This window comes from Vidua macroura, chromosome 18, assembly GCF_024509145.1.
Source record: "Vidua macroura isolate BioBank_ID:100142 chromosome 18, ASM2450914v1, whole genome shotgun sequence".
Classification (NCBI taxonomy): domain Eukaryota; kingdom Metazoa; phylum Chordata; class Aves; order Passeriformes; family Viduidae; genus Vidua; species Vidua macroura.
The window spans coordinates 8993941-9008603 of NC_071588.1; the positions used below are offsets into that span (position 1 = coordinate 8993941).

The window sequence follows — 14663 nt, forward strand, 5'->3', positions numbered from 1 at the left end:
TGGCTTGCTCTTGCTTCCTTTTCCAACTTGGTATTAATTCATTAGCAGGTGATACCACTGTGTGAAGCAGTAATTATAAGAAGTTGTAAGAACCAATGTGATTTGGACAATTTTGTGGGAATTCCTGGCCCTTTTCTCTCCTAGAAAAACAGGATGTGATCAGAAGTGCATGTGACCTTTGTCCACTCAATGGGACAGAAACTGCATCCTCCTTCCTTGGTAGTGCTGTTCAACCAGTGTCTGTACATGTTAAATCATTAAAAATGTTTGTTCCAAAATATTGCCTCTTCTCATGTCTTTGAACTACAAAGCAGCTGTACCAAAATGTAGGTTTGAAGAATGTCATGGAGCAGAGAAGGACTTGAATATGTGTAAAAAAGACAAGCAAGTAGAGGCAAACAAAATCTCTTTCATTTTAATATAAGACAAGAGCATTCTTCTATCAATGATTAATAGAAAGATCAGTCCCTTTGCAAAAGTGGATCAAGCAGGGGAAGGAATGCAAACGATTGCTTCATGTTGGGAAGAAATGATGAGAAATGTCAAAATCTGTGCTTCCTGGTAATACTTCTATGTGGTTTAAGTGATGTCCATCCATCTTGCAAAAAGCCTGGTGATTCTGTGGGTGTCTGACATCTCCTTTTTATTTGTCAGCTGAGAGACTGGGCTGGTTGATGTTTGTTTGGCAGCAGATTTAATGAGAGCACCTGATGGAGAAGTAGCTCTGCTTATCTACACTGAGGTCAGTGCTGGGGATAATTGGATGGTTCTATACTGCCCGATTTCTGTAGTTTACAAGAATATTAAGGCTAGTTTAAAATGGTAGCAGTTGACATGTAATGAGGAACACATGGAATTTAGCTATGCCAATTTGGAAACACATATCTGTGGCAGAAGGGGAAGGTTCTAAACTGCCAGCTTTGCTGATTTTAACTTGAGCCACTGAAAGAACCCACTACTGCTTCACTAGGATGGTACATGGAGAACTGGATAAAAATCCTTCCTGTCAGGGGCTGCAGTGCTGAAATGCAGACCTCTGAGTTGAGGCCACCACTGAACAGTTGATGAGTTGGCCTCATGTTTTCTGCATTCTCAGAATCTCTCTCATTGCAGTGGCAATTCTTTATCTCCAGGCTTGTAAAACTTTCTAACAAACTATACTGGGAGTCAATATCTGAATATAAAGAACTAAAGCACAGCAAATCCTAAAAGTCTTTGTTCTGATATTCTTTTAAAAAGCAAATACCTTTTTTATTTTGCTCATAGTTTAGCTGGACAGGTTTGAGCTGTAGGATTTGTTCTGTCTTGTGCTAGTCACTTAACTGCAAACACAGTTGATCCTTTTACCTAGCACCGTAATGTGGTATTTGTTCTTCAGTTCAATTCTAGTTGAGGGGTGGGGGAGGAGGTGAAAAGGAATTTTCTAACTCAGCAAGTTCCACAAAAGATGGAGTTCAGCAAATTATCAGTGCTTTAATAACAGCCCTCTGCATTTCCTTACAACCCGAGGCAAGCAACTAACTATATGCAGAGGGGGGGAAATGCCAACTTCAAAACCTGCAGGGAGTGATGGGGAAGTACTTAGTTCTTCATTTTTGATCCATGTCTAATTAAACAGACAGCTCTATCTAATATTTTTGGTCAATTAAGGTCTGACTTGTAGCAGCATGCACATTGTCTACATGATGTTTTCCATTTTGAGGCAGTTGTGCGGCCACAGATTTTTCTTAGAAATCATGGTTTTGGTAGACTAGAAGCATATGTCTTAAGCAGGAATTCTCAGAATGCCTTCAGATTGAAGCATGTTTGTTGCTGTGGGCTGCTGTTTCAGCTATGGTAAAATAACAGAAACCTGCAGAGTAGAGAAAATGAAATTAATTCTGGCTGAAATCTTGCCTCATAGAAGCTTTTCTATTAAGTATTTCAATTAAGGAGATAGAAGACCACAAACTATAGTTGCAAATAGAATGGGAGGCAAGTGTTAGGTTTTCCATGGATGAGGTGACAATCTGTTTCTGCTGGTAATAGTTGAAATGAAGACTAGCACCTGATTTCTTGCCAATGTGATAGAAGCTTCCAGTAAAACCCAGCTCTCATTTATCCCATATGTATTCCATCTCTTTGCATGCACCTACAGAGTAAAGCACACTAATAGGAATCAAGCTAAATTGGAATCCTATATCCATTGCCTGCATTTTATTCCTGTCCTGCCCAAAATCTGTTTAGATTTTAAACTTCTCAGAGCAAAAAGACAACATTTGTAGTTCCTACAACTTATGACCATGGCCTCACCTGGAGCCTTTAATGTACCTATTGATGTGAATAGTACCTGTCTTACACAGATATGAAATATTGCCATTTGAAGAAGTGGGACAGGATTGGATATAAGTCACAGGTGTGACATATTTGTTTAAACACTGGAAAAAAAGTAGCATTATTGATATTATCCTATGCATAAAATGCATCCCTCAGGTATGTCAGATGACACTCGATGGTGTATCCACATCTTCAAATAGAATAATGTAGATTAGCTGCAAACTACAGTTACAGACCTGCTTGGTAACAAAGGCTGCACTGTCTGAGGAAATAAACATGTTCATACCTGGATGAACAGGGTCCTAATTTATCTAAATCACTGATGCTTTAAAAATACATATTCAAATAAAAAGTTCCAATCCTCTGTAGTAGCAAATGCATACAAAAGTATGAGTAAGCAAATGTGAAATACCTCTTATGATGTCTTTTTTTCCTGCTCAACTACAAGCTCACCTCTAATAACATCTTAGTAATTGTAGCAGCCAGGAGCTGCCAGCAGAGGTTACCACAGCCTTTGGAGAAAGGCTGGTCCCTCTCCATGGAACTGGGCTAGCACGTGGCCCCTGGAGCTGGATTCCCTTTGGTGAAAGGCAGGCGAACCTATGACTACAGGAGAGTCATTGCATTGCTCCAGAAAAAAGCATGGAGTGTATGTCTAGAATTCCTCCTGCACCTTTGGCCTGGCTACCTAAAATAACCGACAAAATAAACTTCTCTGTGAGGACTGCCTGAATTTAAACCTCTTGGGTGATCCTGTATGCTAATGTGGGAAAAGAGACATGACCGAGGGGTAGCCTCATTAATAATAGTAATAACAACAACAACAACAATAATAATAATAATAGTAATAATAATAATAATAATAATAATCTCAGCCCAAGTGAGGCCATATCTGGAGTATTGTGTCCTATTCTGGTCTCCACAGTTCAAGAAAGTCAAAGAACTACTAGAGAGGGTCCAGAGGAGGCCACAAAGATGAAGAGGGGTCTGAAGCAAATTCCTTATGAGGAGACACTGAGGGAGCTGGGCCTATTTAGTCTACAGAAGACTGAGAGGAGATCTCATTAATGCATATAAATGTCTCCAAGGGGTGTCAGAGGATGGTGCCAAACTCTTTTCAGTGGTGCACAGTAATAGGAAAAGAAGCAATGGACATAAAATAAAACACAAGAGGTTCCATCTCAACATGAGGAAGGAGTTCTTCCCATGGAAGGTGGCAGAACACTGGAACAGATGCCCAGGGAGGGCCTGGAGTCTGCCTCTCTGGGGACATTCCAAACCCATGTGGACACCTTCTTGTGTCACCTGTTCCAGGTGACCCGCCTGGGCAGGGGGGTTGGACTGGGTGATCTCCTCCCAACCTGTTATTTGGTGATTCTGTGAACAACAACAACAATAGCAGAAATAATTATTATAGTACCCCTGACCCTCACAGTAGGGGTAGGAATCTGATAGATTTGCGCAGCAGCTGCTGTCTGGGCTGTGTTGGTAGCTCTCCTCACACCTGATGGGGCATTGCAGTACACTCTGAGGGTACTAGGGGACCTTCCTGCCTTTTTTCTCCTCACACACCCCAGTCCAATTTCCCACCTTTTTCCCCTCATGCACCCCCAGCCCTGTTTCCTATCTTTTTTCCCATCATGCATCCCCAGTCAAACTAGTTTCCTGCCTTTTCCCTCTCATGCACTACTGGCCCCCATTTCCCACCTTTATACCCCCATGCATCCCTGGGTCCATTTCCCGCCTTTTTCCCCTCACACATTCCCGGGTCCATTTCCCGCCTTTTTCCCCTCACAAATTCCCGGGTCCATTTCCCGCCTTTTTCCCCTCACACATTCCCGGGTCCATTTCCCGCCTTTTTCCCCTCACACATTCCCGGGTCCATTTCCCGCCTTTTTCCCCTCACACATTCCCGGGTCCATTTCCCGCCTTTTTCCCCTCACACATTCCCGGGTCCATTTCCCGCCTTTTTCCCCTCACACATTCCCGGGTCCATTTCCCGCCTTTTTCCCCTCACACATTCCCGGGTCCATTTCCCGCCTTTTTCCCCTCATGCACCCACAGTCGCCATGACCTGCCTGGCATGAGGCTGCTGTGACAAACTCATCGTGGGATGAAGCTGTCAGGACGGAGTGTGTCACCCTCAGAGAGGTGTCCTGTGGCTCGTGGAGTTCCATGACCATGCCCAGACTGTGACCAGGGACTGAAGCAGCCATGGCCCACCAGGGAATGCTGAGGTGAGGCTGAGGGAAGTGGCGGCCATGCCATGCTGAGGTGCTGCCTTGTCCCTGTCCCAGCTGTAGCTTTGCTTACACTTCCCCTCACTGCCTGCAGCCCAACAAGCTTGCTGCAAGTTCATATTTGGTTTAAAGACCATATTTTAATGTGTAGTTAAGTGTTAATCTCCGTGTGTGGCTCAGAACTTGCCCTGCCCTGTGGGACTGGCCCAGCTCCTCAGCCTGACTTTACTTTTCCCAGCCCCTCATTGATGTAAATTTGTTTTTAAACCTCCTGCCACCCCTAAACTTGCTTTCCTTTTTCTCCACTCAGCTCAATGAATGCTTTCATTTATCTTTTTCTTTTCTTCTTTCCTCAGGCCCTTCTGTCTGTTCTCCCTTCCCCTGCTTTGCCTTAGGTCTGTCTCAGCTGTAGTTACTGAAGGCTGAAACAGGATAGTGAGAATTCTCCCTTCTAGAGATAATGTTGCTTTTTAAAGAAAAGCACTCCTCCTTGCTTTTGATAAAAGAGGGCATCTCTCCTTTCCCCCCCCTCCTCAATTTCTCTTCACCTCCACATGGATCTGGTGCTGCCTGTGGCTTTCCATTGTCTCAGTCCACCTTTACTTTGTATATTTTTGCATAATTTCATACTGTCATGGTTGCAATCTGTGTTAAAGGCACACCCATCCAAAATTTCAGGAGAGAAAATTTGTGTTTCTTTACACCTGTACTATCCACTGGGCTGTGAAGCAGAGTATGAATTTTCCCATTTATGTTGCATTTGTCCCTAAAAACTCACATCTTGGACCTGGATCCCACTGAGCAAAAGCATCTCAAATATATGGATTTTGCTTTGATAAACATGCATATACTTTTTCAGCCACAGGAGTTGTAAACCTGCTTGAAAGTTGCTGAAAACCTCTATGTTGCTAAAGAAAGCATTTGTCCTCATTCCAATATCCCAGCCTGCTGCCAGGAGCAGATGAGGTTTGCTTGCAGGAGATAAATTATTTATGGCAAGGTGTACATGCTATCTGATCTGAATCTTTACAGTGATAAGTTTATATTTAGAACTTTTTATATTAAGATTTTGTTGTTATCTCTAAATGAGTCCAGGTAAGTTGTGCTCATGAGCCTTCATCCTCATGCATAGAAACCCAGCCCTATGCTGAAAAGTTATTATTATTTATATATATATAAACAATGTTCTCCTGCTTTGCCTAATGATGTCTGGGAAGACTAGTTCTCAGTGCTCAACAGGCTTTTATCCTGTCCTGCTATTTTTAAAATTCAGGCTGGGTTCTCCCTGTGTCTTGTATATTCCTGTTCTTAAAACCTTGGCAGTTGGAAATGAAATGATTTGCAGGTGATACATGAACTCAAACAGCAATGTCAAATGTTCAGAGTTCTAACATTCATAGTATTCAGCACTTGTGTGCCAGGTCCACTCCTAAAATCATACTAAATTTAAAAATAACTGAGAATGTGCTTGCTTATCATCTGAAGATGGACCAATGAAGGTTCAAAGTTTTGAGTTCCTCTTTACAATTGCAGAGGTTGAATTCTTCTTTCTTGTGTAAAAACCACATAACTATCTTACTCCAGCAGCTGCAGAAAAAAAAGGCAAATGTTCTCAGACCCATGAAAACATGGTGGGAGATGGCGACTGACAGCGACTGCAAGACGAGTGAAATAAAAATCAAATTTCAACCTGTGGTGTCTTAGTTGTTTCTGATTATGAAATGGAAATGCATTCAGGTTTGATGGTGTTTTTGGTACACAAGTAATACTCAGCTACAGGGGATATATTAAGAAGCTGTAATTTTTTAAAGTCAGTACATCAGATCCTGAGTCCTGCAACTTAAAAATGGTGCAGCTGGGGTGGGTGGAATTCCTTTGGAATTTATTAAGTGCTGTCTGGTGGGTAAAGACTGAGATCTTTGGACCTCTCAGGATTCTCCTTGGCTTCCTGCCAGCTGGCTTCCAGGTAAGTTCCATGTAAAGAGCTGATATATTCTGTCCTCAAACCCAGAGTTTGCTGCTGAAATGCTGCAAGGGACTGGGCTATTAAAACAAATTAAGCCATCTATTTGTGAACATTTTGTGATGTTACACTGTATGCACTTGTCACAGTGCTGCCACATCAAGGTTAGAGTGAGAAGGTGACTAGCTGGCAGTCACTTAATCAAAGGGAGCTGTTGATGTCTCAGGTAGCCCAGGCAGGGTGAGGCTTGCATGCTCCATTGCTTTTAACAGCCAGATAATGAATATGCTTTCCAGAATCTGTGTTTCTCATAGGGGAAGCAGCAGCTGCCTGTGATCTGTGTTGCTGTCAAAGAAAAGTGAGATGTAGTTAATTCCGGGCTACACAACAAAGACATATTGATCAGGGTTCTTTTGGCTCTGGTTGGATTTCTGCAATAACAATGACTAGGACAATGCAGCAAGCCAAGATGGCAAATCCAGATATGCTTTGTCTTACCCCAAAAAGCATGAGTTCTTACCACCAAGATCTGCTGCTGGGCATCAGCAGGTTCAGAGCAATTCCACTCCAGAGGGTCAGTAAGACACTGAAATCAAGTGAAAAGGGCACATCTTGTTCACGTCATTATAAATGCACTTCATTTGTAGCTATAAGTTAAATTCATAGATTCAGTACAAACAGCTTGCAGTGCATAAGTTCCACATGATTTAAAGAAAAAACAACCCTGTGTTTGTGGTATCTGGATAAAGTCATACAGAGCTGCTTACAGAGGTAATGAATGTTCCAAGAATTATATAGAGTGAATGTATACATTATGCTTCCTCTGTTCCTGCTCTACTTGTAGGACTTCGATGTGGATGATTATGTGCTGTATATTTACTAGAGTATTACAGTGTATTTTTTATTGCAAAGCTAAAAATCCTTGTGTACTTGTTTTGTAATATAAATATGTAATTACTATTTTTATTTCTGCAGAGTTACCCAACTCATTGCCTGTCTTCCCACTTTTTTTTTTCCCTGTTACTTTCCCCCAATAGCTGCATCTGCTTTTCTTTTGTTCATGTGTTGTGCAGAAGAAAAATGGGCACTAACAGGTTTGCTAATTACTATAAAAGTCTTCCCAGACTTGTTCAGTTCAGATCATTCTATTAGCTAAAGTAATGGAGTGCAGTGGCATGATGGTGCTCTCACTTTTCATTGTCTGAGGTCTTTCTGGTGCAATATATTACTGGGATTGTATTCTGGGGCTGTCACAATAGCTTTTGATTTCCCATACCTGCTGTTTTGTTTTATATCAACATTTCTTTTTTTACTACTACTTAATTCTCCTTATCCTTCCTAAATGACTTTTAAGGGCACAGGACTGTTTGTCCCATGCTTCCTTAGTTTTTTTCTGAGAATCAGTAGGGCTGAGGATTGTTGTGCTCAGTCCCTTGCAGATGGACCTGTGGCCAGTGTCAGGGTGTTCACATCACTGCAACAGCTCCTGGCAGTTTTCAGCTGTACTATTTTACCTAAAGGCCTGGTCTTTACCCTCACTGCATCATTTTGCTCCTGACACCTATTTTTCCTTGCTATCAGCATTGTCAATGTCATATTCCTCAGCAGTATTTACAGCAGCAGACTTTTGTCTCATCACTCTGATTATATTAGCTCCAGTGACTGTGCTTTCACCTCATTACTGAAATAAAGTTAACATTAATGAGAGTCATGCAGCTAAACCTCTGCTCACCTCTCCGGAAATTTATTCTAATGATGAAAAGAAGATGCATGTGGATCTATTTGAAAGTAAGCCAGCTTTTTTTTCCCCACCCCCACCTAGATACCTACCAAATTCAGTGTTAAATAAAGTCTTTTGTTATTAAGAGCTGATGATGCAAAAGAAGCCAAATACATTATACAACATTAACAAGGAAAAATGTGATTGGTTGAACACTGATTTATGTACTGCTCTGCTAGAGAGTTCCTATATGACCCAAATTTCTTTGGTCCTGCTGCTTCAGGAAAGGGTTTTCTCATATCTGACTCTCACTGTAAATTAGCCATAAAGTACTTGGAGGTTCTAAGAGGTGTGCTAGGAAAGTTCAAGATATTATCAAGGGTAAGAGTAATTGTACTTCTAAACAAGATGAAGCCTTGAGAAGTAGAAAATGTCTATAGAAACACAGCAAGGCTTTGTGCCTAAAGAAGAAATATAATTTAGGTAAGCAAAGTTCATGAGATAAATGTACATGCTGCATGTGCCAAGCAAGGGGGCTCAAGAGATCTTTTATTGATCAGAATTTGGATTTACAATAAGAACAGTCCATTTGTCACTGGTCACTGCTAGGGAAGCCATATGAGTAGAGAGAGTTTGTTTGTGTTTTCCTTTGTTTACTTGTTAGTTAAAGTTAGAGAGTAAGAATTCACTTTTTATTAAATCTTCTTACAATCAGCTGCTGTGACGTGGCTCTAGTTCTGTCTGAGGCCACTGCCTGCTCCAGCAACACAGGTTACCGAGAAGAATAGTAATATAGACTGAAAGGAACGCAGCTTTGGAGTCAATCTAATTGTTTGATGTCTTCCTTAAATTTTACCTCTTCTTGTATGAAACTAGGCTGGGCCTGGTGTGGTGGAAGAGGTCCAATATTATTCTTGCTAATCATTTGCATATCTTTAGGATAAGATAAAGGCTGTTCACTCTATACAATATTATGAGCAAACAAACCTTGGTGTTCAAAAATACAGAGTTATGTTTTACTAGAGAATACCACTGGCCAGCACAGTAAGTGTAATATTTTAAGTACTAAGTTCTAAAATGCTTCCTTAGGCTTTCAAGGAAAAAAGTAATTCAAGAATTACCAAAGCATGATTGACTCAGAAAAGAGAGTGAAATATGACTGTACTGATAATCACACTTTGACCTATTTTGGATTCTGGGCTGTAGAAATATTTTCTCTCTTGTGAAGGCTTGTGATTTTGACCATGAAGTTTACAAGGAAGAATATCTAGACTTGTCACCAGAAGAAAAGCTTTCTAAGAGGAAGGCTGTTTAAGTTAGCCTTTTCAAATGTCAGAATCCTAAACAAAATAGATTAAGTTGGATAAAGGTAACCCTTTACAAAGGTTGATGAAATAACATTATCGCCCTTTGGCAGGGAGAGAAACTGTAACACAGTGTTAGGAGACATTGGTCTTGTCAGATGGTGCAGCAGGAGTGGGCTGGGGCACCGCATCTCAAACTGGTCCCTGGATCACTGTCCTGCTCTGCCTTCTGGACATTTCTGCCTTCTCTTTCTGAGCTTACTGCTGTGGTGCCTGAAGCACAGTAGCACTGACTCATATCCAGAGCCACAAACTGAGTGTGTCAGGTTGAAATGTGCCTTATGGAATAATAGTATGTACTATGTTTAGTTTGAGAGAAGTTTTACAAGACTATCCTAAAGCAGCTTTTCTTACAGATGCAGATTAAATGAACAAGCAATGTGAATTACTAATTTTCAGCTCATGTTTCATGGTCATTCCCACTGCTCCTGTAGCATTCTTTTTCAAAAATAGTCCATCAGTTTCAGGTATTTACTTCACAATTTGTTCTTTTTCCTTTATGTGCACATCTCCTCTTCTCCCACCTGCTTCCCAGCTTGGCTTTTCCTCATTTTGGTGCCCAGGAAATGCCAGTGTCTGGTTGAATGAGCTCTGCTATAAATCAAAGTGTCATCACTTAGCTGGTAGAAGTGATTTAATTAATGCATCATGCCTTCCCCAGAGCCTCTCCCCACCTGACTGCTAATCAACCTTCATCAGCAGGAGGAAAATGCAGCCCTTCTTACAACTGTGCAGGAGAGACTGAAGGAAAGACAGTTAATTGCAGCTGCCAAGATCAGCCTTGTCACTTGTCTATAATCTGTTGTCTGCTTCTTGAAATATTGCTGTCCTGGTCCCTTACAAACCATGCTTAACTCCATTCATACAGAAATGATCCAGTATCATCCCAGGGATCACCTTCTGTCAGAAAATGTATTTGGCAGATGACATGTTTAAAAAGCACCCTATTGTGCATGGCAGTACTGGAGCAACTTTTACAGTCTGAGTGCTCTTTTAGCTGGAAGGAGCAGTTTATGTGTGAACATTTCTGCGCTTCCAAGGTGGTGCTGTGTAGTTAGCACTGTGGATTCTGAGCCAAAAAATTGTTGTGCCAGTATGGAATTACTGGGCAGATGTTGTTAGCAAGTGGTCCCCTTTGTCAGCTGCTGAATAAATACTAGATGATTTTATCTCAGGTAAATATGTACCAAAATGATACGCTCTGTACAAGCCAGAGCACTTGTCCATTTCAGTTTGGTGCCTCCACCATTCAGGGCAGCATATGTGGTAATGGGAATCTCAGATTCCATCTGCTGGATAATATGGGCAGAAGAATTTAGGGAGTGTCTCATTTGTGACTATTCATAGTTATCTAGGCAATCAAGATAAATATGGGAAATAGCACTTGTGGGAAGCAGTGGTTTTTTTTCTGGCAGCTGGAATAAGAAACTGAGAGTCAAGATTCCTGCTTTCTAGGCTTGACCACACCCAGGTTGCCAAATGACCATGAGAAAGACACTTGTCTTCTCAAGTGAGTTCAGGCAGTGTCATAGTTTTTATTTGGGTTTACCCCAAATATAATGTTTGTTGGAGAAGGACATACTGTACTTAGGACAGGACACACTCTCTTCTCCCTTCAAACAGCTGGTGCTATGGAAGCAGATGGGCCAGGGCCACCTTCTGTGTAGAGCAAAGAGGCTCATCAGTGAGATGGACAGCAGTGCACCCAGAGGTGCTTTAAGGTCCATAGGCCATTTGGATAACAGAAGTGCAATAATGATTATTTCAGCTGTAATACTGCAGGTACTGGGGAGTACCTCTCTGCTTGTGGAGCCCGAGATGTTGTCTCAGTGTGGGTTTTGGGGTCACCTTCAGAGGCCAGTGGGAGAAGGACTTGGCCCCCACTACCTCTCAGCGTGAGCTAAAAGCTGCCACAAGCTGTACAGGATGTGTGAGTTGGGCCACAATGGGCCACTTCTGATATCCCACCATCCCCTGATACAGGCCCCATGGCCTGTATCAAGCACACTCAGCTTTTAGTCCTCCCTGGGAGGACCTGTCACAGCCAGTCAGATGCACTGGCCTGGTCCTGGTGCTCAGCCTGCCCTGTGACGAATGGCACAGATGAGTCAGCACCGAGCTCTGGGCAGTGGCACCAGTTCAGTCCCAGCTCTGTGTCCTGTGTTGCACCAGTCGGGTGCCCTGAGCTGCAGCCTCAAGCTTGGGTGCTCTCAGTCTGACCAGGGTAATTACCATCATGGCCAAGCAGCTGTTTCCTTTGTAAGTCCATAATTTTGAGGGTTCATTACATGGACATAAAAGTCCTCTCCAGGCAGAGATTTGGCAGACAAAGCCCAGCCAGGGAGCTGTTTCATCATTTGTTAGTTTGTTTATTTTTGCATCTGTTGGGCATTTCTTTGGGTATTTTGCATACAAGGCTGCAAAAGATACAGCTACAATAATTTTCAATTTCTTTCCATTAGGGTCTTCATTGATTTATTCTTCTATTGGTCACTTATGATTCAATTGAGGAAACAAATTTGTATTACAATATTAAAAGAAATAACAGCATGTCCAGATACTATGCTTATTCCCTTCTTTCATAGGTGCACTGTTTTACTTATTCCCACAAACTCCACTGCTCTGATTACTTATTGCTGGTTCTGTTTTATACTACAGCAGTAGACAAAGACAGTGTTCACTGCATAGCTTTGCTGCTATTTTTATTCTTTCTCCATCTTTTTTTGACAGAAGTGAAATTCTGGAACCAAGCTGCCTAAGTATCTATATTTTTGGTGATTTAAATAGAGAAGAACTTTTAAAGTAGTCATATTACTGTAATTTTATCCCAATGCAACTTGTAATAGAGTTTGTGCCTATTGAGGAATTATTTTTTAGGAAATGCTTTTGAATATAACATATTTAAATATGATCACTGAAGGGAACTGCATCCTCAGGCTTTCTGAAATTCCTCAACATCCCTTTTTCTACTTTTTAAACCACACCTGAGCTAATTTAAAAGAGCAAGATAGCTGATATCCACAGCAACCCATGCCAAATAAAACTGCCTTCCTTTGTAGGATTTTGCTGAGGGCACAAGACTGAATAAGTGGCCTTGTTGTAAGGATTGTGCTGCAGGTGAGTGAATGGAGATGTTCTTTAGCAGATATTTGGATATTCGGGAATCCTGTAGCTGGCAAGATGCTGAGCTTGTAAGTGCTACACCTGTGGTTTTTCTCCTCTTTTTTTCCTTCTTAAGAAGCCTTGACACTACCTGATGACTTAAATCAGAGTTGTCATCTGACCAGTTTTCATCTTGCATTGAAAAATATTGCAATGAATTCTTTCAGAGAGGGAAAAGGAGCTGTGACTGTGTTTTCATTTCACACCTGTAGTTCATTTTAGCACTCTAATGAGTTCTGTGTGTGTCTGAGCAGGTCACAGAATCACTGTGCTGCCCTCTAAACCAGGAACGTCATCTTTTGTGAGCACTGTGAGCTCAGGCAGTGTCATAAGGAAGGGCTGTACTCTCTGTCTGAGCGCAAGCTGCTGAGGAGGGACAAAGTCAGTAATTCCTGTACATCATTCCCACGCTGCCTTCGGACTGGGACAGCGTGACCTGCAGACAGTGTGCCAGAGCCCTGTGCTCTGTCAGACCCCTTCAGCTGGGTCTGCTCCTTCTCTGCTCACGCCTCAGGAAAATTGGCTGTTGTGCAGGAGAGCAAAGCTTGTGTTCTTAAAACAGATCAAAATTCTGTTACTGTTCTCATGACAAATGCAGTATTAATCAGCCCTTAAGTTTGTAAGGACTTACTAATTCATTTGGTTTAAGTAAAAATATCTTGCCAAAGGCCTTCTATCCTTTTCCCCCAGAAAAATTGCTTTTTGATGAAACGAAAAAGTAACTTTTGATTTAAGAGTATTAATATCTTAGGAGGGAAAAATGGTAGCCAGATACTTGACAGAATCACAGAATATTCTGAGTTTGAAGGGACCCACAAGGATCATCAAGCCCAACTCTTAAGTGAATGGCCCATACAGGCACCAAACCCCTGCCCCTGGTGTCATTAGAACCCTGTTCTAACCAACAGAGCTAATCTCAGGGTCACCAATTCAATGTAATTAAAAACCTAAACCTTGAGAATATTTGGTATTTTTTCCCTAAAACTCTTGTGTGATATGAATTTTTTAAACTTAATAAAAAACAAACATAAAAAAGAAGTCCTTTACAACAAAAACAACTCAGATTAGTGGATAAGGTGTCAGAGTGTTGGACTGGGAGCCTGGTGAGAAAGCTACCTTTATGTGGGGAGTGAAGGAGAAGAGGACTGTCATTTCCGAAGGTATCAGAAATGCAGAGGTTTTATTCTCTTCTGTGTTCTGCCTCTCATTCTAATTTTTATGTGTGTATTAAGTGGCTCTTGCTGAGCCTGGTGTTGAGATGTCCTTGTGATAAATCACCTTTTACTGGAGATTATATTTTTTCTTCAAATGAAGCTGCCAGCAAGACACATTTTAACAGTTACAAGTGGCTGCAATATTTTCTGTCACCTTTTCTCTTTCTCTCCTCAAAATTTTATACAATACATTCTGACTAAATTCTGTTGATGACCATGTTTTCCAATGGGAGAGAAAAAATAACAGAGGTGGCAATTAACAACTGTCAGCACTAGTGAAGGATCTTTATATGGGTATGCAAATTGGATTTTCTCCCACGTTGCTTATACTTCAGGAATCCCAGCCCTTGTAGTATTATCCATTGAAGCTCTCCAAGATCCCCATGGAACCATACAAAAGGTCAGTCTTGCCTGGGATCAAATTTCAGAATCATGGTGTGTCTGTAAAGAATAATCATCAGGTGTTTTTCAAGACAATCAGGTGTTTTTATCTAGCGAAATGAATCCATGTTCAGACATCAGGTATCAAGGTCATACACTGTCTTCAGTAAATTTACTTACTTTTAACAAAGAGTTGTGCCATTGTCTCCTCACTTCAGAACTGCAGAACTTTGTGGTTATGCTGATGTCATTGTTCTTACCCCCTAAAAATTCAGAATGAATGTAGGAAATAGTGGATCATAT

At 41.4% G+C, this 14663-nt stretch overlaps 1 long non-coding RNA gene across 1 annotated transcript; it reads left to right on the top strand.

The window, feature by feature from the left end:
• Positions 1-4149: 4149 nt before the first annotated feature.
• On the top strand, positions 4150-6245 carry LOC128816435 (uncharacterized). The gene is made up of 2 exons (XR_008439903.1): positions 4150-4553; positions 6141-6245. It is a non-coding gene; the product is annotated as an uncharacterized LOC128816435 (long non-coding RNA).
• The last annotated feature ends 8418 nt before the right edge of the window (positions 6246-14663 follow it).